Source organism: Crinia signifera, chromosome 6, assembly GCF_055691185.1.
Source record: "Crinia signifera chromosome 6, ASM5569118v1, whole genome shotgun sequence".
In the NCBI taxonomy this organism is placed as follows: Eukaryota; Metazoa; Chordata; class Amphibia; order Anura; family Myobatrachidae; genus Crinia; species Crinia signifera.
The window spans coordinates 245,775,575-245,797,726 of record NC_139222.1 but is presented as its reverse complement, the minus strand read 5'-3'; the positions used below and the strand labels follow the sequence as shown (position 1 = coordinate 245,797,726).

The following is a 22,152-nucleotide window of genomic DNA, read 5'->3' as shown; positions in this document are numbered from 1 at the left end:
TACTAGTGTGTACCCAGCTTTTACACACCTTTATTCCCTGACAAAGGTGCAATTAAGGCACTTGAGCTTGCACATATTTACAACACAAATTTTACAAACACACACATATATATGTATATGTGTGTGTATGTGTGCGTATATATACATATATAATTATTACTTTTGATTTTATAAAGGATAAAGCAGAGTGTTCTCTGAACGTTAACAAGATGTCTCCGGTCGTTCCTGTCCTATTATTCAGCGAGGGGTCACACTGCTGCTTTCTTCCATTCACTTTTATAAATATTTGTTCTAAAACTATAAACGACAAACCTAGTCTGTGTCCTGCGATTAGATGAAGGCGCAACAGGGAAAGTGTTTGTGTATTGCGCCATTTAGCCGACCGGCCGTAGATGATGAGAGGCGCTAGTGTCTGAGCAGGGCCTGGTTAAGGACCTCATGGGCCTGGAGCTGGAAATGTTCAGAGGCCTATTATGAGAAATGGAGGAGGTGAGGCCAATGGCAAAGCCCTCATCACTACCTAAATATATCAAATGGAATCATTTTGTGTAGAAAATAGAAATGCAATTGTAATTCTTATGATTTATGGTCAGTGTTGTGGCCAGCTGATGATCATCATGCTGTCATGATGATGGGCCTATTTGTATGTGGAGGCCTGGAGCTGCAGCGCCATATGCCCCATTGTAAATCTGGTGCTGGTTCGGAGTCCCTTATTGCTTCAGTCTTCCGGCCAGATGTATCAATCTTCAAAAAGGAAATGGAGAGTGATAAACCGACAGCCAATCAGCTCCTAACTTCCATGTTACATGCCAGGTTTGATAAATGACAGATTGCAGCGGATTGGCTGGTTGTTTACCACTCTCCACTTTATCACTTTTTGAAGCTTGATACATCTGGCCCTTCATCTCCTTCACCTCTGGGATCAGCAGTGGTCTCACAGGAATGTAGACGAAGCACAACTGAAAAGCTATGGCTGATCGTATGGGAGCACAGATTTCACAGATTCGGACTGTGTTGCACATCGGGTTTATCAGTGTACGATAGCAGTGTCATTTATTTGCGCTTCTACATGTCTTGATTATGTGACTTTGACACATTTTAGGTGAAACAAATGCTTGGGGCACCGAGAGGAACTGTTTTGTGTGACTGAAGCAACAGAAAGGAAGGACACATCTGTATACGAAGCATCCGATCACATTTATGCCAGACTTTTCCTGTTATTGAAGAACCAGGGGTCATTTAATTGCCTAAAATGGCTATTGACAGATAACAGCTTCCCATGTCATGCTATGGGAACATTAAAGGACTAATGCAGAGATGAATGTGTGCCCATTTGCCCAATGTATCATATGAGTCTCACTCACCATGCTCAGAAAATAAACACACACAACCAAATGTGGCTATGTAGAGTCATGTACACTTTTCCCCGTACCAGGGTCATAGCTGTCTGATGGAGCGCCCTGTGTTGGCTCTGCCCACAGTAAGTATGATATCACAATGTCCCAATGACGGGGCTGCCAGCACCAGGGGGAGGAGCTAAGATCCCAGAGATTTCTTGGCGTGGTCGATTTGGCGCTGCAGTGGACTAGAGGGAAGATCAGGTAGCGGCTTTCTAGGTTGGGTGCCATTTCAGGTATCCTGTCTGCCAAATACACATGCCAAGGTGCAGCAGCCAAGCCACCCCTAAGCCCTGCGGGTGGCAATACAGTTAGCCTACCCCTAGTTATTGCCTTGGACCTTACTCACAAAGAGGCAGAACTGATATGGGAAGGAGCATTTAGTGAGGCTGTGCAAACACTTGTGTGGGCAATTGGTGTGTTTGTGATCCCACCTATGAAGGCCATCAGTGTGGCTGTGATCACACCTATGTGGGCCATCAGTGTGTCTGCAATCACACCTATGTTGGCCATCAGTGTGTCTGTGCTCACACCTATGTGGGCCATCAGTTTGGCTGTGCTCACATGTATGTGGGCCATCAGTATGTCTGTGATGCCACCTATAAAGACCATCAGTGTGTCTGTGCTCACACCTATGTGGGCCATCAGTGAGTCTGTGATCACACCTATGTGGGCCATCAGTGTGTCTTCAATCACACCTATGTTGGCCATCAGTGAGTCTGTGATCACACCTATGTAGGCCATCAGTGTATCTGTGATCAAATCTATGAAGGCCATCAGTGAGTCTGTGCTCACACCTATGTGGGCCATCATTGTGTCTTCAATCACACCTATGTTGGCCATCAGTGAGTCTGTGATCCCACCTATGTGGGCCATCAGTGAGTCTGTGCTCACACCTATGTGGGCCATCAGTGTGTCTTCAATCACACCTATGTTGGCCATCAGTGAGTCTGTGATCACACCTATGTAGGCCATCAGTGTATCTGTGATCAAATCGATGAAGGCCATCAGTGAGTCTGTGCTCACACCTATGTGGGCCATCATTGTGTCTTCAATCACACCTATGTTGGCCATCAGTGAGTCTGTGATCACACCTATGTAGGCCATCAGTGTATCTGTGATCAAATCGATGAAGGCCATCAGTGAGTCTGTGATCACACCTATGTGGGCCATCAGTGTGTCTGCAATCACACCTATGTTGGCCACCAGTGTGTCTGTGATCCCACCTATGTGGGCCATCAGTGTATCTGTGATCACACTTCCCATCTCTATATCAGCCCCAATGTTAATGTAACCAGAGCCGACCCTAGCCAATATGATGCCCTAGGCAAGATTTTGGCTCGTGCCCCCTAGCACTGCCACTAGTTCCACCTCTGACCCTGCTTCCCTTTCCCAGCACCATCATCACTCCTCACAGCAGTCATCATTTTGGTTCTCCTACCCTCTGCATTTTAAATAGAAACAGTGCGCACATTTGTCGCGCATCCCAAAAAGGGGTGTGTTCTCGCTGGGAAGGGGCATGGCCACACAATAGTACCCCCAATTCAAATTATGCCACACATTAGTGCAACTTTTTTCACATTATATCATGCGACAGTGTCCCTTATTCACGTTACATCACTTAGTAGTACCACTTAACCTTATATACTTTACTTCTCACAGTAGTGCCCATTATTCACATTACATCACACTGAATTGCTCTTTTTTCACATTAGACCACACAGTAGTGCCCATTCTATATGTTACACCATACAGTAGAGCACCTTATACACATAATGCCACACATTAGTAATGCCTTTATACACATACCACACAGTAATACCCCTTACACATGACATACAGTACATTATTAATGTCCTTATAAACATAATGCACATTACACATTATGCCAACCTTTATTAATGCCCTTATACACATAATGACACACGTAATGTCCCTTACACATATGTTGCACATTATTAATGAATTTATACACTGCACACATATGCCCCTTACACATATACCGAGCACTATTGCACAACCAACCCACCTGCACACAGCACTCGCACAGCCACTAACACTGTGACCTCTGCCTCTGTTTGGATACAGATGTGTCCTCATACATCTTGCCTTAATACGCCATGCAGCTCCCGGCCAGCTCTGCTAACATCGGACACACAAGCTGCTTCCTTGAAATGATATGCAGCATGCCTATATTCTGGCTGCGACTGTGGCTATACCTCCATACGAAATGCTATATTACAGTGCTTTCCATGAATACACTATTTCGTATGCAGGTACAGCTGCACTCACACACATATAGTATAGGCGTGCTGTATATCATTTTAATCAGCAGAAGCCGGCTCTGAATGTAACAAATATAACCCCCTCATTCCGGTCACCATTTGCTATATACACGTTCTAGCAGAATTTATATAGCCCTTAGCCATATAATCCAGAACCTACTCCCTATATACTGCCAGGTACTGCAGCTGTGCTCAGAACCAATATTCTGATTGACTCGCAAAGCTATGAATTTTGCAGTCTAACAAACAGCATAAATGCGCAAACGCTCAATATGGCTGCCCTGGGCAAACACGCAGGGGAGCGAGTAAACCGGAATAGGGACCTATGTCTCCAGTTTTCAACAGAGTACCGCAAATTGTTTTTTTGTGCTACGCTGTTTAAAGAAGACCACAAAGTGCCATTTGCTGCTAATGTTTGTGGTGTCAGATCTATCTATCTATCTATCTATCTATCTATCTATCTATCTATCTATCTATCCTTTTACTACTGTCTCACAGTATGACTGTCATCTCCTAGCAGATTGTCTGCAGGTAGCTGTAATGCTGCTACAGGCGAAGTCTTTTAGGTCACTAAAAATTTGGTTGACATTATTAAACAAGCGATGCGTTTGTGCCCTACAGTATGTAACTGTTCCGTGACTGTTGGTGGTCACTGACTAGTCTTAGTAGCCTGTCTGTTCTGTCTCTCCACTGAGGCCACTGAAGGGACAGCTCCAGGCAGTGGGCTGGAAATACAGTCAATGCTGGGAGGCAGAGGAGGGGGGGGAATCCTGACAAGGGGATGGGGTGGGAACGAGCCAGCAGAGGGAGGAGTGCAGCATTTTCAAACTTGATCAGTTTAACAAGAGCCCTGAGCCCAAAGACTTTAACGCTGCTATCTGGAAAGTGCCTGCTAATCAGCAAGGATAGGAAGCTGTGGATCTGCGAGCTTCGCAGTCGAGCATTGTCCTTTCATTGGGAGAACTTGCAGTTTAGTAATATTTGACACCATGGAGGAAGAAAGGAAAGGTAAGAGCTTTGCATGCACATGTGAGGATAGCAAGCCTGTGTGGGATGCAGGGATAAAAGAGACTGAGCACTGAATGGGGGTAGTGTACAGGCAGCTTGCACAAATGTCTGCATTTTCCCACTGGATCTCTGTTCATCCCAGACACAGATACTCCGGATGTTTATGTTGGATTTCTTGAGACTGAGACTTTTTACACAAACTTAACAGCTTTTAAGAAGAGTGCGAGTCAAAGAAAGTCTCATTCAGACAGCAGGGTCTGGAAAATGTGAGTCAGGAACATATGTATTGGACGATTACATATTAGAAAGTACTTTACTGTCTCCAGTTTCCATACTGAGATTGGCTTTGCCCAGACCACTGTGCATGGGATATGTCCCTATGTCTCTATGACAGCTAGACTGATCCCACTCGTCATTATGGTATTGGGGAAGGTTACTGTAAATATCAGTGTCTATTTCTGTTATTGCTCAGCAGTTTGTGATAGACAGCTTAGTGTGACCATCCCATGAGTTAGACTGTGTAGACTCCGGATTCTGCAGAGATGCCACTCTCATAGTGTCAGTATACTGTGCAGTATGTGTCAATTATAACAACCTGTACGGTAAGGTAGTAATACATGGCAGCCGGATAATAATATATAGCAATCATTTATTGCATTATGCACAGTCTAATAGTAATTGGTGGTACCCTGCACTCTCTGATAGCAATTGGTGGTAACCTATGCTGTAATTGGTGGCAACCTGCGCGGTCTCCTAGTAATTTGTGGCAACCTGCGCGGTCTAGTAGTAATTGGTGGTAACCTGCGCAGTCTTCTCGTAATTGGTGGTAACCTGCGCAGTCTCCTAGTAATTGGTGGTAACCTGCGCTGTCTCCTAGTAATTGGTGGTAACCTGCGCGGTCTCCTAGTAATTGGTGGTAACCTGCGCGGTCTCCAAGTAATTGGTGGTAACCTGCGCAGTCTCCTAGTAATTGGTGGTAACCTGCGCGGTCTCCAAGTAATTGGTGGTAACCTGCGCAGTCTCCTAGTAATTGGTGGCAACCTGCGCGGTCTCCCAGTAATTGGAGGTAACCTGCGCAGTCTACTAGTAATTGGTGGTAACCTGCGCGGTCTCCTAGTAATTGGTGGTAACCTGGGCGGTCTCCTAGTAATTGGTGGTAACCTGCGCTGTCGCCTAGTAATTGGTGGTAACCTGGGCGGTCTCCCAGTAATTGGTGGTAACCTGGGCGGTCTCCTAGTAATTGGTGGTAACCTGGGCGGTCTCCTAGTTATTGGTGGTAACCTGCTCGGTCTACTAGTCATTGGAGGTAACCTGCGCGGTCAACAAGTAATTGGTGGCAACCTGCGCGGTCTCCTAGTCATTGGAGGTAACCTGCGCGGTCCCCTAGTAATTGGTGGTAACAATCTGATCATAGTTTACTGTTACCTGTGCAGTCTGATAGTAATTAAACCATTTGGCACCTACATAATAGAGTGCAAGCTTCTTGTTTCAGTGTGTGTCCTGCCTTAAACTGTAAATACTTATATGACACTAGGGTGGTGCTGGTCTTCCTACCAATGTTCACAGTGTTTAGCAATAGTAATAACATTGGAAATGCACATACACAGTGGACTCCTGGTAAAACTGGATTCGATCGGAGCGTTGCTTGTTAGAGGACTGTATCTTATGTCATGGAATCAGTCATTCCTGGCTCGCTTCATACTCCTGTTTTTGATGGCATTCAAACAAAACAAGCAGTAGCCAATGGTGGGTTAGTTGAAAGCACATGGTTGTGCTCTTGTGGTGACGCTTGGAGCGGCAGATCAGATTTATAGGTTGCATAGGCTGTCTCCGTGCTGACCCAATGGGCAGATTTGTGGGAACACCATTTCCTGCCTTTCTTTCCACTCTCTCACGTCTGCGCCATCTGCCCCATAGCGAAAATCCCATATTTCAATGTATGCTTCTAATTAGGCTACTGTAGTATGAGATCGCCACAGGGAATAAAACATTCACCATGTTCATTATTTCTCAGTATTGAGGTCACCGATGAAAGGGAATGAAAGTCAAACAAGAATAAGAACCACTTTTCATGGTTGTTATTAATGCTAAAGAAACCTGGCATGTAGCAAGCTCGATCTTACATGTTTAATACAGCGCGGGGCGAGGCCTCTGACCAGGGTCATTCCTATGCTCTAAAAAAAATGGCTCGAAAACTGTTCCTTTTTTAAAATTTAAAACCACGTCCGTTGACGTTCCCTGGCCCTGTCTTGATTAACATTTCCTGTTATGTGCTCGGTTCTCTTCTCTCATCCCGCCACTATTAGCCTTCAAATGCTCTTGGTGCAGATTTGTTTTGCAGCTGCAGACAATGCTGGAATTCCCATTGTATAAAGCAGTTCCTGCAATCACTCCTCAGATAACACTCTCCTGTTTGCCCATGCTATTTATTCTAAGCCATATTCTAACAGCCTTTTAAGACATGATTTGACTCATTTTTAAGTTGAATTTGATGGCAGTGTTATTTGAGGCTGCAGTCTGTATTGAGCGTGCAGAGGAGCCATGTGACGTGATTGTAATCGTCTATTTTGTTCCATCCCAAACCCAACATGAGGGCGCTTCAATAACATATTCCCACACGTGAATAATGGATGAAAGGATGGGAGGCAGAGGTTAGGGTGACTCATGACTCACTACAGGCACTGCTGGAAAGAGAACCTCATCCCTTTCTGTATGCATGATGATCCATGTTTATTTTCTAGAGAAAGTTAAAAAAAATCTATGGGAAAGGCTTACTAACGCTTGGATAAAGGGCCAGATGTATCAAAGTGGAGAGTGATAAACAACCAGCCAATTAGCTCCTACCTGTCATTTTTCAAACCCAGGGGGCGATTCTCTAAGACAGAAATGCAGTAAAAACATCGTTATCAGGTTTTTACCGCATTTCTGTATGCTCTAACCCCCCTCCGCAGTGGCAGCGCTGCGGAGGGAATCGCCAGTAAAAGCTGGCGATTCCCTGCAGAAACCTATGGGCTTCTTATCGCAGCGCTGTTTTAGGGATCCGACACGGATCCCTCCCAGCATGCCCTGTGGCCGGCGCGTCACTCTGCACATGCGCAGATGGACTCCCGGGTCACAGACCCAGAAGTCCAGTGCCGGCACCGCATCGCAAGGGACAGCTCTTATCGCAAGAGCTGTCCCTTGCGTTAATGACCGCATGTGTTAGAGCATATGCGGTTATTAATAATGCGGTGGCCGGCGAACAGGGCTGCGGATGTTACAACATCCTGCCCCCAGCCTGTAACAACATGGCAGTAAGGATTGGCTGGATGTTTATCACTCTCCATCGTATCACTATTTGAAGCTTGACTAATCCGCTTCTTACGGTCAGGAGGGGTTTGGATGATAGTTTATCTTTCTCAGCTTTATCTCTCCCCAAGCTTTGAATAACTCTCCCTGTGTGTTTTGTTCCCAAATTTCAGCTGCGTCATTCCTTGTGGCCGATCAGTTACTGTGCTGTATCTCTTCTCCCAGCTAAGAGTATGAGTCACACGACCTCCGCTCCGGTGAGATTACTTTTGTAACCGCACCGCCTGTGTTGGAATATGTGTGTCATTATCTGATGGGGAAACCCCCATTTAGTGACAGGCCTGTGTGGCTGGATGTACTTGTTGTGATCGCTCTGGTGTGAATATGGCCCAATGTAATGAATTTATGTTAAATGTTCAGCTTGCCGTTTGCTATGAAGTTCTTAGAGATATGATGGAGGTATATATATCAATGTTATAAGACTTTCACGGAAAGGTCAACTTTTCAGTGCAACATTATAAGAAGAAAATCGTACAACAGTATTGTCCTCAAATGAAATGGAGAAAATGGCTTGCATGTGATACCATTTGATAGAGAAATACACTACAAACTCACGTTCAAAAGTGTTTTACGCCAGGGCTGCTTACCCTCCCACCTTCAGTAACTGCCTGTTACCGACTCCACCCACTGCTCATTGGGCAGGAAATGTGCTGACACCATCAAGCTTCTACAACCAGTACCTGGAACTGCTTATTTCCACTTGCGCATCTATTGGTGACAAATGCCTACATCTTTGTATGTATGGTCCATGAACACGTTGCCATGGCAACACCTCCTAGTTGGTGTCTGCTAAATACCATTGAACAGACCTGCTTGGTAGCTGTCAGAGTCTGGAAGCACTGGGCTTACTGCTGGGCAGCTGGAGGATGAATAACCTTTTGCGCAATTCTGTTCATCGTAGGATACCGTAGTTCATAGTTTCCTGAAACAAGATGATCATTATTGCTCCATAGGATACAGTATATTAGGGGAAAGAAAGTGAACATGTGGTGTTATGAGATTTAAACCAGTGGTAAAGCAGCAATGTTCAGGATTTTGTCTCAGACTTTAAATTGGGATTTGGATCAAAGGGGCAGTAAACGCCCAAAATTACATAAATGCATGGACTAAACAGAGGCCTGTTCAGTGTGCCAGCTACCATCTGAAGCTCATATCTACAGATCGGTCTCTGTGAGAATTGTTGTTTCCTTCCAGTAACAGAACTTACTCATGTCCGTTAGACCGTGGTCTGAACCACAAAAGTGGTTTATGGCTCAAATGTAACTTTTTGTTTCTGTTTAGCAAGGGTTTTATCCTTTAACATTTGCCATATAGACCTGCCTGTATGCCATTTATTGTATGATTTTAAGGTCACCATTTTTTTTCTCCTTCAAAAGTTTGGCCTTGGGGTGCCATGAACAAAAACCCTGCTACTTGATTTCTATGGACAACCAACCAGATTTGATTATCTTCTAGAACAGAGATGGGGAACCTTCAGCCCTCCAGCTGTTGCTGAACTACACATCCCAGCATACCCTGCAACAGTTTTAGCATGGCCAAATAGCAAAACTGTAGCAAGTCATGCTGGGATGTCTAGTTCAACGACATCTGGAGGGCCTAAGGCTCCTCATCCCTGTTCTAGAAAGTGCTCAATAAATAAGTTGATTCCGATTGGTTGCTATGGGTAACATCCCATCTTCATTAAAACTCCTATCTTAGTAAATTTACCCCATAGAGTCTTTATGCTATTTTTAAAAGCACTAAATAATCATGAGGAGAGTCTGGTTACATAGCAAGCATCATTTTCCACTTTTGTATATAGTTGCTAAAATAAAGCTGGTTTAAAAAAAAAAAAAAAAAAGTGATTTCATTTCAGAATGTTGAGTTGTGATTAAAGGGTGCTAGCATTCTTTATTCAGAAACAAATGACCACAATATAAGGGTCTGAACAGTGCAAGGCAGGGCAGTGTATATGCAAGAACTGCCTGATACTCTATAAACAGTCTGTTTCCCAGGTGATTAATGGGCTGCTTGCTATGTAATTATGTTGGGACGTAAGCACAGGAGATTTAGAGAGTAATTAGAGAGAGGACGTTACAGTTGGTCACTTTCTCTCACTGTGGTGTTTCTGCATTTTATTGTCCTGGGTGAAATATAAGCTGTGACCACTAATGTGTTTGTGTAACACAATCCTCTGCTGTGGTCCTATCCCTACCTCGTGCTATGTTTACGGATATAAAAATATGTTTTTATTTTTTTACTTTTCTGTAGGTGTTCTGCTTTTCCTGTTTGTGTGTATTTTTAAAGTGTTTGATCCCAATTTGTATGTAGCCATTATCATCTGCTTATTTTCCATCCTGTTTATAAACCCATTATGTTATCAACCAGTAATTATTTTCGGTACTTGTGTATTATCACGGCGCCCATAGCATTGCATCGCATACCACTAATTAAGGTATGCGATGGGACCCGATTTGAGCCTTTCCCCGGGCTGAGTGTACAATTTTAATATCACGTCGCATCGCATGCCATTATAATGGCATGCGATGCGACGCGATTTGGTATAATTCCCATGTTAAATGCCCACCCAGACCCGATTTTTAATTGTATCCCCATCCTGATGGGTAATGACTATGTGAAATGGCCCCCCATTGTTAACGCCACCCCACTATCAACGCCAACCCTAAGCGTGGCGAGCGGCGGCGGTACGCGTCCTCCGACCTTTTCATACCCTTTTCATACCCCCACTATCCACGTCGGAATGGAGTTTATTTTATATAGTGTGGCGAGCGTACGTGCATTACTTCACAAGTATTACACGTCCCCTCGCGGGGCTCGGTGGCTCGCTGCGCTCGCCACACTATATAAAATCAACTCCACGCCGACGTGAATAGTGGGGGTATGAAAAGGTCGGAGGACGCGTACCGCCGCCCCACGTGGGCTCGCTGCACTTGCCACGCTTCGGGTTGGCGTTGATAGTGGGGTGGCGTTAACAATGGGGGAGCATTTAACATAGTCATTACCCATCAGGGTGGGTGTACAATCTAAAATCGGGTCTGGGGGGGCATTTAACATAGGAATCAGGCATCTGGGTGCCTGTACAATTAAAAATCGGGTACAATCAATTTTTTGTCCTAAGGACAAGTCTGACCTGGTTTCCCCTGCAGCTCCCCGGGAGGGGTCACACACTTGATGTGCCAAGTTTTGGATATGATAAATTGAATGAGATTTATCATATGCAAATCCCGGGGCGCTGCAGGGGGAGAGCCGGGCAGGGGGAGATTTGTGCAGGGTCAGCGGGCGAGGGACGCTGGGGAACTGCAGGGGGAGATGATGGCGAGGGATGCTTTTAGGAAGTACCTTACTGTATATGGTCATTGACATGAAAAATAAAAATACTTATACAGGAATTCTGAATATCTAGAAAGAAAAAGACCAACTGATCCATTGATTCTTTTCTGAGAGTAAACTATTAACCCTTTGAGTGGTAACGTTGCTGTGAGAGATGTGCATAATATCTGCTAAAAATGCCAGCGCCGCTCACAGCAACTGTTCTTTTTTGGGAGGGAAATGTTTAACAAAACTTCAATGAATTGACTTCAGATCATTTGTCGGTAATAACTGAAGTGATTCATATTGCTCGGCTTTGACCCTGGCATTTTTAGCAGATATTTTGCACATTTCTCACAGTAACGCTGGCACTCAAAAGGTTAATAAGTAATTGGAGCGGACCGATGTTTATTCTGGAAGGTTTCGATTCCTTACCTCACACTCTATAAACAGCAACTTCTTCCTAAGCTTATGCCCATGCTATAGTACCTAGGATCAGTTTGTACTATTACTCCAACCATCCATCGTATGCTTTACTTCAGATCCAAACTGTTTTCTGGCAGCTTCCATCTCTCTGGCATCAAGCAGGTCCAACTTGTCTCTCCAGCTGTTATGTAGGACCCACCATGCCATAGCTATTAGGGAATGCTAAAATTGTGGCAGGGCATGCTGGGATGTGTAGTTTCAGGATGGCGGGGAAGCCATAGCAGATTGGCCAGGTTTTGACCCTGACCGTTTAGTAGATTTGGAGCTCGGGGTATGTCTTGTAAAGGAAGTGCAGAATATTTAAAAATTCTGTAATTTTACCAATCCTTTTTTTTTTCTTCTTCTTTCTGACCTGCAAAAAAAATGCACATCTATCATCCATGCAATACTGGTGGAGTGTTACAGAGTGTGTGGTTCTGTAGCGCGGGGCATCTTTTCAGTTAAGTTTTCCGTTAAACAGTTTCCTAATTGCAAAATGGAGCGAATAGGATGCACAAACAGCTTCTGCTGATTAACATATGTGGCGTGTCTCTATTCAGTGTGTGACTGCCGCTGTTTCTGCATAAGAAATGGAACGTTGTTTTCCTAGAAAACAATGTAACGCAGCATTTTGTATGCTAAATGTTCGCCAGAGTCCGAAAGAATGGGGCGCATGAGACGCTTGCGTACCCCGTTCCGATGGAAACTCTGCAGCTGTCTCCCACTTGCTGCCTATCTCCCCCACTCACTGCACACTCCCTACCTGTCTCCCTAAAGCGGAAACGGGCAGGGAAGCACCTGGCCAATGCCGCCTTGCTAAGTGGGACGCGCAAGCGAATGAGCCGCTTGCACGTACTCGGCCACCCCCCCCCCCCCCACCAGTGCGAGGTTTGCAAGTTGATTAATCACTTGGGGGTTTAATTTCTTCGGTACTTGTGTATTATCACGGCGACCAAGTTTCTTACCTACGGCACTGTAGGAAAATCGCATCACATGGGCCATTTTAATGGCCGTGCGATGCGATCCGATATTCCTATGTTTTTTATTCACTGCTCTCTTAGCCCCAGGGGATCGCATCGTATCGCACCTCCCGCATATATAGAGTGTACAATGCCATTACATTAGCTATACAATTATATCATTGTATGACATACAATGAGGTTTTAGGCACCCCCACTATCCACGCCATCCCGAAGCGTGGCGAGTGCAGCAGAATGCGTCCGCTGACCTTTTCATACACCTACTATCTACGTCGGCGTAGAGTTGATTTTATATAGTGTGGCGAGTGGACGCGGATTACTTTATATGTATTCCGCGTCCCCTCGCAGGGCTCGCTGGGCTCGCCGCGTTTGCCACACTATATAAAATCAACTCCACGCCGACGTGGATAGTAGGGGTACAGTATGAAAAGATGGGAGGAGTCGCTGTGCTCGCCACGCTTCGGGGTGGCGTGGACAGTGGGGGGGGGGTTTGCCTAAAACCTCATTGTATGTCATTATTGTATACCTAATGGCATTGTACACCCTATACAATATAAATAAGAGAGCACTAAATACATTACATAGGAAAATTGGATTGTATTGCATCGCACGGCACTTAAAATGGCCCTTGCGATGCGATTTCCCTACGCAGAATAGCCCACTAAGCAAATAGCTTAGTGGGCGCCGTGATAATACACAAGTACCATTTCTTCATATGGTATATGTTTTGCATGGGTTAAATTTTTTTTCTAACATGACAGAACCTTTGTCTTGTTTTGTTACACTGCTGCTATGAGGACCACAGTGTTCTGTACAACGTGTGGATGTTACAATGGGGGCCTTGTCATGTTATACATTGTGTTATCTCATCCGCCTCTTCTGTTTCATCTCTCGGGCAATGTTTGCATTTTTGGAAATTAATCTCAACAATGAAACTGTGATACCATCTGGACAAAAGCAACACACATCTTGGGGAAAAAGCAGCACACATCTTGGGGAATTCCACAAGAGATATTATGTTTTTGAAGTATTTCCGATGAATATTATTGGTTTCTTTGGGTAAAATGTTGAAGCAGTCACATATTTTAGATGCTTGTATTATGATAACAACAATAAAGGTAGACTTTGATCTAATGTATACATTGCTACTTGGTTACATTGGGAGGGTTTTATACTAGAAAATGCCTGCAGTAGGTGGTGTGCTATGGTCAGTGTGACCTTTTTGTAATTGTAGCAGGTTTTATTAATTGCCCATGCTGTGTCCACCACCTTCGGGGTTCTTGTAACCAAAAGTGCAAATCCAAGTTCCCAAAAAAGTGATTCCATTCAGCCCCTAGAAGTGTCTCTGTGGCTCCTAGATTCTGATTAGCATTTACCGTTTGATTGGTTTGCAGTTGTCTGTGACTTCACTGGTCTATTCATTGTGCTGCAGCTCTCAGCTCAGAAGTTGCTCCCAAAAAGTTCTCTTAATGAGATATCATTTCTAGACTTTTTGCAAAGTAATGTTAGAATTTTTAGTCCCATAATTGTATACAGATGTGCCTACGTACATGGAGGTTCCTTTTGCGTTAAAAACAACCCTTCTAGGCCTACGCATGTGCAGTAGACTCAGGGACAGATCTTGGGTCCCATAGAGACCCTAGTGCTCAGAGTCTACAGTGCTACAGGCTATCTGGGTTTTTACCGCATTTTGGGATGCTGTAAGCATCCCCTGCCGGGTTACCGCGGCGGGGGGCATCGCCAGAAAAATCTGGCGATGCCCCATAGAAGCCAATGAGCTTCTACCGCAACCCTCCGCCGACCCCCCGCCGCCCCGCATCGCCCCCTCACCTGTGTCCGGGCAGCACAGAGCTGTGCTGCCCGGACCTGAGACCTCCTCCCTGCACTGATCCTCTTCCAGGTGCAGGGAGGAGGAGAGACCGGCGCAGCAGCAGCGCCGGGTGTGTGAGGGAGGGGGGAGCCGCCGGGACCTGCTGGGACCCGGCGACTCTCACCGCAAATGACCGCTCTTAACGCAAGAGCTGTCCTTTGCCTTAATTATCGCATATATTACAACATATGCGATAATTAAATATGCGATGGGCGGCGAAGGGGGGCGGAGATTCTTAGAGAATCTCCCTCAGTAAGAGCTACTATACTTGGTAAAGTGCTGGGAAATGGTGCTGATGATTCAATGGAAATGTATCTATCTCTCATTCCTTTTTCCCCCAAAAAATGTAACAGTGTAATGTGGTCTAGGTGAAATGACCGAGATTTCTAGACTAATGAGGGAGAGTGGGAGATTACTGCTATTTCAGGGAGTCTCCTGCAGAATGCGGGAGGGTAGGCAACTATGTTGTAGATGCTTATAAATATGTTTCCAGACAGTGGACAAAACAGTGTGCACATGAAGTGCAGTACAAGGGTGATGTGTTGCTGTAAGAGTATGTATATACTCTTTATATCAGTTTATGACAGGGTCTGTCACATTACCCCCAGTTGCAGCACAGGGAAGACTTTCACTTGCATCATTTTATGACAGTTGTACTAAAGTGTTCATATTATATGACCAAATAAATTGCCTCCCAACAATCAGGCAGCATGTGTGAAAGGGGTGACTCCTTTAGGATAAGGTTTACAAGGAAGTGTTACACCAATTACTGCACAAATTACAGTCTGTGTGTGTCACCCAAATGGAATTAATAGCACAAATGCTGTTTGTTTCTTTCCAACCCCCTGCAAATTTAACCAGCTACTGTGAAAGAGAATACACAAGTGCTAAGGCCAGTGGATGGAGTTCCAGTAAGGGGATAATAATATATTACAGCTCCAGTACTGTCTGGTTGGGATAATACTTTGGAGCTGTATCTGGCTGTCTAGCCAGCTGTGTCGGGCCGGAGAATGCGCACAGGGACTGTTTAGACGCCTTTGACCTGCACAAGAGCTGTGTTGTTTGTGTTTTATGTATCTGCAATTGTAATTCTCTATTGGCAAAAGTGCGAGAAATGTTCTAGCAATAAATTACCTGATAACCCTAAGTATTAGTGAGTCGTTTGATTGTAAATATTACATATGCTTAATTTCATTATATAATATTAATCACATGGCTAATGCTGTACAGTGGATATAAGACAATATGACCCTTATTCAAATCTGATCGCTGTACAAAATTTGTTTGGAAAATGGGCAAAACCATGTGCACTGCAGGTGGGGCAGATGTAACATGTGCAGAGTTAGATTTGGGTGAGTTATTTTGTTTCTGTGCAGGGTAAATACTGGCTGCATTATTTTTACACTGCAATTTAGATTTCAGTTTCAACACACCCCACCCAAATTTAACTCTAACATGTTGCATCTACCCCACCTGCAGTGCACATGGTTTTGCCCATTTTCCAAACAAATTTGTACTGAGCTCAGATCTGAATAAGGGCCAAAATTCAAACTATACACCGGATGAAGAGCATTCATTATAGTAACTCAGAGTATTGGCCTATCACCCTAGAAACACTGGGGCAGATGTATTAAGCTTTAACAAGAGATAAATCCAGTGGTGATAAGGAGAGATAAACGTCCAGCCAATCACCTGCTATCTGCCATGTTACAGGCTGTTTTTGAAAAAAGTCAGTAAGGAGCTGATTGGCTGGACGTTTATCTCTCCTTATCACACTTGCATTTAACTCTTGTTAAGGCTTAATACATCTGCCCCACTGTACGCTGAGAACTGGCCTGTCATGCTAGCAACACTGTACACTGGGCCTTATTCTGGTTGACTCGCTCAGATGCAAATTCCTATCCTTGCGAGTCACTCTAACCTCGCCTTGCGATTGGTTAGCCGGCACCACCATTTGCATGAGGTTGCGAACAGATGTTTTACATAAACATCCCTTTGCATACCAGTGGGAACCTCCCCCATCTTTCGATGGTCGCTGACTATCGAATGATGGTGAAGGTGCACACATATTTAAGGGTGGTCCAGGCCACTCGTACATATGCGTGTAGAATTCCAGGGTATTGGGCGGGCAGCTGACATCAAGTTATGTCAGCTGTCCGCCCCTAGCACATGCACCACGAACGCATTAGTGTGTGTACGCCCAGCGGTTTCATGGGAATTCTGGGCGTCCACATATGCTAGTGGGCCAGGCCAGCACCCCACGTAACCCCCCCCCCCCCCTGTTCACGTGCACTCAGCAATCAGACTTTTCGCCAAGTTCGCACGCAATACACATGCGCAGAAAGGATGCGGCGCATGCACAAAACATCGGTCCCCAGGCAAATTTGTGGTCGAGCGAGTCAACCAGAAGTATTGGCCCATCATGCTAGCAACACTGTACACAGAGTATTGGCCCATTATGCTAGTAAAGGTATTGGCCTGTCACCCTAGTAACACAGAAAAGGGGGATACCCAAGAAAGGATATCCCCCTTTTCTGTATACGTTTACCTACTCCCCGGGAGCACCTCCACAACCATATCATATATTAATGGTCATTTTTGTTGAATGGAGAATGCCTTTTAACCCTTTGTCAAATTAGTCCTGTGCCCTAGGCCCATATCCCCATTACCCCTTTCCCTATTTATCAACCCTAGTAACACAGTACACTCACCATAGTAATATAGTAATACTGTACAATTGGTACAGGACTGTCACTGTAGTAATACATTTGAATATATACTGTGTTACCATCCTTTTTATAACACCAATCTTTTTACCAAGTACATTGCCTGCACAAAATATCATGAAACACTAGGGTTACATTATAGGTTATACATATTATAGAACTCATAACCCTGTTTAATTCTACAGTTTCTGTTTTAGGATATTTATATACGAACTGGAACTTTATTTTTAATGGGCTTATATAATAAATTAAATTGCAGTTTTGGATAACTTTGGATTAACATCTCCAATAAAGGACACCCGTGAGTTGCATTATCTGGCACAATGGAGCAACCGTTGAATTGCTCCGTTGGGTGCCTATTCATATAGACATCCAACATTGGGCGCTCAAAATAGTTGAATCACCACCTGTGACTTCTGTCCGTACTCCTCAGCCTCTGCTGTTGATTCTTTGCAAATCCTTGTGGGATTGCGGCACTAGAAAATACATCTTGCCTGACCCCTGTTATCTGTGTCTCATCTGCTAGTGCGTGAGAGCTGTGGAATGTTTTATTAGTAATCTTTAGTTAAACACACAAAAAGGAAAATAAAACAAAAAGGAAAATTCTGTCTCTTTGTTTGTTTTTTACCAAAAGATAATCATTATTGTAAGAATGCGAACAAGGTCAAATTGCATTAGAAATGTATTGTAAAGACCACCTACTTATTATTATGTATATTGTGCTGAGCGAGAAGAAATTAAATATCACTGCAAAATAGCTGCAAACAAAAAATCCAGTATTGCAAGAGGCAACGGGGCCGATTCAGGGAGGAGGGCGCGGTAGGTCTGAATCAGGCCCAATTTTAGTACCAATAACTGAAACCTTTCCTAAAATATTTGGCTACTAATGTTATTTAGATATAACTTACCATTTAAGCGTAGTTAGACATACCACAATTCTGCAATGGACACAACAAATAACCTTGAAGTTGAATTCATTAAAGGAAACACAAACCCTTTTTGCGAAGATGTGCACAATTCTTCTTCTGCCTTTGGGTGGTATTCCGTGGCTTAGAGTTACACCCTTGCAGCCTGGTTCTTATTTAGGAAGGAAGTTGATGAAAGCAGGGAGAAATGGCCGTGATACAGAAAGGAAATGATACAGCAGGAAGCACAAGGTGCGTGCGACCGCAGAACCGATGTTTTTTTTTCTGTCCCTTTTGATGATGTTTGGAATATTTAGCTATTTTTACAGACTTTCTGAGAAGATTACAATGCGTGCCATTAATTTTATAAATAATTTTCCCTCGCGAGGTCCAAGGCTTTGTAGCTGGTAATCATCTAATGTGAGTACAGATGTTATCCTAGCAGCCTGCAGCACCTGTAACAACAAGTGTGAATGACGGGTATTGTTCTATACAACAGATGGGGAAATTATACAAGTCAAACGTGATCTAAATTAGACTTATTACTGTACCACGGGGTGAGGTTGTTTTTTAAATCCTGTTTTCTTTTGGTAGTTGTCGTGTTTTTTTATTTGATGGGTATTGGAAAATCCGTCTGTTGCACAGTGAAATTGAAATATCTTGGAACACAGAGATAAACAACACACAAATTATTACCAGATGAGCAAAATTAGACATGAAAATGATGAGTTGCAATTAATATGGCTTCTAAAAGAGCTGATGTCCCCTAGCAACCACTGAGATGCTAGCTGTCATTTAGTAGGGGTTGGTAGGACATGTCAACGTTCATCATGTCTGTCTGGATGATATGCTTACATGATGAACTGTCGACAAACGGTCCCTTGTGGTCTAGTTGCTGCTTACAGTTTTCTGGTGGTAGTGACCGCTCTAGCGTCTTATCCTGGATCGCGACGGTGCTGTGAGAGTCACTTCTGGCATGAACCTCTGATGCTGTGGTGTTCCAGTGAGTATTTCTTCCCCTATCCCTAACCCTCTCACCCCCTCCTCCTTAAGATTAGAACCCTTTTAGCACTATGGCCCATTGAGGAGGCTAAGACTGCCTTCCATAATTCTAAACATAGTAGATTAGGTTGAAAGAAGACTTACGTCTATCGAGTCCAACCTTTTTCCACCAAGTCCAACCTTTTACACCTAATGAGGGGTGCTGCCATGCTGAGACTTGTAGTCCCAGACAGAAAAAAAAAGAAAATACAGGTGCGCAAAAACTAAACACCACTAATCAAAATAATTCTAGTAAACTCTACAATATAATAGTGTAAACTTGAGGTGCTTAGCATAAGTTTGGCTTAAAGTAAGGGCCCACCAACCTAGACCAGTTGACCTCACCTGGTATGTCCTGGCCACTAAGCTCAGGGCATGGGTCCCTCCAGCCATCACAAAGGCATCACAGTAGTTTTAGCAAAAAATGACCGGATGAAATTCTAATTTTTATTTAATATGTAATAGGAATAATGCTCCAATGCTTGATGCAGTAGTACATCTAGGCCTGCGTAATTAAATATGGTTATCAACATCTGTCTCGCTGTGCGATAAAACCCTGATAATTATAGCTGATGTTATCCTTTAGCTATCATGTCCCTGCGGTATTGCACCAGGGCTCGACACCAGGTGATGGCAGCTTATCACTGTTCGCTCAAGTGATCTCCCCATGGAATAGTTTGGTGAATAGAATACATGCACATAAGCAAAACAGGATAAAGTGGAGTCAAAACGAATGACTCAGTATAATAGTATTTGTCTCTCTTATATAATCTGAGAGATCGGGGTCTATGGGGGAGGGTGCAGAGTCCTTCTGGGTGAATGTTTGTGCACCCTGTGTGCTGAATGGCAAGTGACAACAGAGGTAAATGTAGAACTTAAACCATACTTTTGGGAAATGTGTTCTGGAACTATGTCAAGCTGTAGATTATGTTCCTGATAGTGGATTAAGTATCCGAATGACTGCTATCATTGTATCATTGTATCATTGTATAATTGCTTGCCCAGACAATAAAGTATAAAGGCTCCTGAATCATCCTCAAACATGTTCATTGGATGATGTGAACCACCACATACCGCAGGAAAAAGTAGCATCACTACAAATGGAATAAATGTGTTAAACATAAGGAATAATTGTTATTTCCCCATTACTAAAGGAATAATGAGATCTGAACGTAGTACCTTCAAATTATGACACCTCTAAGCAAAATGTATAGATGAACAAGGCGTTGTATGTATTATTATTATCCATTATAGCTACAGTATGTAGGTGGCGCTACAGTAGACAAAATAAAAAACAGCAGGTAGGAATACAAGAGAAAATCCACCAAAACAAATCCAGTTAAGGACAGACTATAATTCGGACCCAGCATCCCTTACTGTGTAAAAAGAGGAGTGGTCAGATGGGACACGCCCTATGTCTCTGCATGTTGGCTGAGCAGAGATTTAGGAGGCGGAGCTGCTTGGCTAGGCTTTCAGGGGGCCGGACTAGTCCATCAGGTCATCAGTCCAGAATTGCAAGATGGCCAGTCCAGCCCTTCATGTGGCCAGCTTAGTCATACTGGAATAGATGTACAGATGTAGCGGGGGTCATCTTTGCTGGGGCTGGTGATTCCATCGCCAGCCCCGTTAGCGGCCGGCTACCGCCAGGGACGCGCGCACGAGATGCTTGGCAACGGAGCCTGCCATCGCCACTGGTCCCCCTCGCTGCCCGACCTGGGCAGCATCTCCCTGAAGCGGAGATGGGCAGGGAGACGCTGCTCAGCCGCCGTGATACCCTATTGCCGGAACTCGCCAGTGAAAGGGATCTGGCGGGTGCCGGGATTGAATGAGTGGCGCTACATCTGTATGATCCTCCGTTATGAGGTAGAAGTGGTATCAGCGCACGTTATGTTCATGGATATTGATACTCCCCCATGTATGACGTTGGGGGTGTGTGTGAAATGCAGAGAGAGTTAGATTTGGGTGAGTTATTTTGTTTCTGTGCAGGGCAAATACTGGCTGCATTATTTTTACACTGCAATTTAGATTTTAGTTTCAACACACCCCACCCAAATTTAACTCTCTCTGCACATGTTACATCTGCCCCACCTGCAATGCACATGGTTTTGCCCATTTTCCAAACAAATTTGTACTGCAGATCTGAATAAGGGCCTGTGTGTGGGATGCAGTTTAAATCCCGGCGTTCAGAATCCCGACCGCCAAAATACCGACAGTTTCTCCCTCCGTGGGTGTCCACGACACCCCTAGAGGGAGAATAAATTAGCGTGCCGAGCGTAGCGAGGCATCGGGCCCGCTGCGTGGCGAGCGCAGCGAGCCCGCAAGAGGGGGCGATCCACGTCCCCCCCCCCTTGTCGGGATTTCGGCGGTCGGGATTCCGGCGTCGGGATTTTGAACGCCGGGATCCCGACCGCCGGGATTTCATACTGAATCCCTGTGTGTATGTAGTTTCCCTGCTTACGCAAATGCACATAGACTGAGGCTGGACAAAAGCTGATTTTCCCTTGTGCTGTTTAATTGGTCTTATTGTGGGACAGAGTAAAGATGTTTTTGTTCTGAATACTAATCGGATTTTAGCTGAATGCAGGGTATAACAGGTAACAGGAAGCAAAGGTAATTCTATGCCAGCTGAACGTAATCCTGGATGGTCCCCTTGTATTTTCAGCCCTCTCCCGAATCGCGGTTTGCCAAGATAATGTTCTATAAAGGACATAAACATTTTTTCTGTTTATTAACTTTGTAGTGAAGCCTATGAAATGATAATTATTATTACTACAGTATATCCCTTCTAGCACATTACTTCATTGTTAACTGTCCATTT

General features: G+C 44.4%; 1 protein-coding gene across 3 annotated transcripts in view; it reads left to right on the top strand.

The window, feature by feature from the left end:
* Positions 1-22,152, top strand: part of LZTS2 (leucine zipper tumor suppressor 2) — a 147,842-nt gene that overhangs the window by 104,720 nt on the left and 20,970 nt on the right. The window contains exon 1 of one of the 3 annotated variants that reach the window (XM_083149222.1): positions 4,518-4,690. The exons of the other annotated variants lie outside the window; for them this stretch is intronic. The gene's annotated coding sequence lies outside the window, so the exon portion shown is untranslated. Of the gene's footprint in view, positions 1-4,517; positions 4,691-22,152 lie in introns of those variants that run through there. 3 annotated transcript variants of the gene reach the window in all.